Raw genomic sequence first — 2,265 nt, forward strand, 5'->3', positions numbered from 1 at the left:
GGTATAAGCGCCTGCCTGGCAAGTGGAAGGTCCTGCGTTCAATCCCTGGTACCAAAAACAAAACCAAAACAAGAAGTCACATCAGGGGACAGTGGCCAGGGACAGTCATCGAGGGCTAGTGAGCCACGGCCCCCCAAGTCAGGGTCCTACCAGCACTGTGAAAATGTTGGCAGTTTGTTCCTTTCGACCTATGCACCTTCATTTTGATTTTGAAATGTTGCAGGAAAAGTCGCCCTGATTTCCTGTCGAGAATTCTGCACGCTGGACATGTGACTCCCCCGCCCCACCCAGCTGGCCCAGGCCCTCCATGCCGCTCACAGGAGGTCCTTCATGGTGGTGCCCACTTGGTTGGCACCTGTGTGCCACAGTGTTGGGTGCCTGTGTGTCCAGGCAGCAGGAAAAGCATGACCTTACAAATGTCAGCTGCCAACGTGTGGCCCATAGGCATGACATCCAGTGACCTGTGACCTCTGAGCCACCAGGACTGGCTACTGCAGACCAAGGGCTGCCCATTGATTGAGAAAAGCTGTTTCTGTAGAAGCTTCTACTTCTACTTCAGTGGCCTGAAAATGTCAAAGGGACAGAAAGGGCCGAAATTCCCATCAACTCTCTTGCGCATGTAGGAGGCGGGGAGCTTCTCCATCTGACACCCGGCCTGGCCACTGCAAGCCGGAGCTGCAGAAAGCAGGTGCTGGGCCACCTGCGGCGCGGGGGCCTGCCTGATCCAAGCCCTTCCCTGTGCTGGGTTATGGGGAGGGGAGAGTCTGGGATGGAGAAATGGGCAGGAAGGGGAAGCACTGCCCCCATCCAGAATCCCCAGCCAGGCAGAAGAGGGTTCCGATGGCCACACCCCCATGAAGGGACAAGGTCACCTCTGGGTGGGCTCACCTGCTGTCCCCCACACTTGGTAAGGACAAAGAATAGTGTCCCAGGGTGACCCAAGCCCCCACCTCAGCATTGAGAATTCCCAGACTGCTTTGCAGCCGTTTGAGAGAGAAAGGTCAGAGGTGATGGAAGGGTGTGCAAAGAAAGGGCTTTTCACTGACAGCCTTTAGCTGCTGGGGTTTGTGTTTTGTTTTGTTTTGCTTTGTTTTGTTTTGTTTTGTTTTGTTTGGCGGAACCAGGGATTGAACTCAGACCCTTGCACTTGCCAGGGAAGCGCTTGTTCTACTGAGCCATCTCTCCCTAGCTGCTATTTTAGGTAACATTAAAGTGTTGCTTCTGAGAGTGGGGTGGGCCTCTGTGGACAAGTGCGGAAATCCCTGCCCACAAGACCCCTGCCTTGAACCTGGAGGAAGGTCTTGATGTGCCAAGTAGAAGCCCAGTGCTTCCACTTTAGGATGAAGAGGGTGCCCTGCAGATCAGAGAGGTTAAGTGCATTGGCCGAGGTCACACAGCCCTGGGAGTAGGAGAGACGTGGGCCATCTGGGACCAGCCGCGAGGGTGGGACTGGGGTTTCGGCCCTGTCACAGGCCTTGCTGTGACCTGCAGATCTGCATCTGGAGAGGCTCCAGCGCCCCCAGGCCTCGGCTGAATTCAGAGCTCAGGTCAGCTGGTGACAGTCCTCAGATCCTTTCTGATCCGGCCACTGACCAGAGGCTGCAGGGTCCTGCAGTCCTGCCTCCCAGTGAGCTCTGCAGAGGCCTAGGCTGGCCTGGCCACCCTGCGGCGCACAGGCCATGTTGGGGGTGGCTGCCAATGCTGTGCCTTCAGGCCCATCTCAGGAAGAGGGGACCCATGTGGGGAGCGAGGAGAGGGTGGCCCTGGGCGTGGGTCCGGGGCCTTAGCGCACACCGAGGGCCATCGCGTGGGGCAGCCTCTTCCTGGGCCAGGGCCAGGGCTCTCTCTGTCTGACTCTCCGAGCACAGATGGGACCCTGTAGGCAGAATGGGCACACTGCGGCTGCCCAAAGCTCCTAGTCCCAGGAAAGGGGCCTCACTCCCCGCTGCAGCTGGCCAGCGCTGCCCGGTCCAGGGAAGGGCGGATGACAATCTAAGGGCTCAGTGGAAAGCAAACAGGCACAGCCGGGTGCGTGTTCAGGCTGAGCCCTGGGCTGGCTGTGGGGACGTCCCCAGCCCAGGGGTTCTGTCCCCAGCCATGCAAAGGGAATGAGGGAATTGATGCACTTGAAGGCATGTGTGCACGCACATATACAGCAAGCACACACAAACATACACATGCACACGCACGAGCACAGACACTATGCATGCACATGCACACATGCACACACAATCTGCACACAGACACAAATGTAAACACATGCAC

Source organism: Octodon degus, unplaced genomic scaffold (assembly GCF_000260255.1).
Source record: "Octodon degus isolate 3935 unplaced genomic scaffold, OctDeg1.0 scaffold00076, whole genome shotgun sequence".
Lineage (NCBI taxonomy): Eukaryota > Metazoa > Chordata > Mammalia > Rodentia > Octodontidae > Octodon > Octodon degus.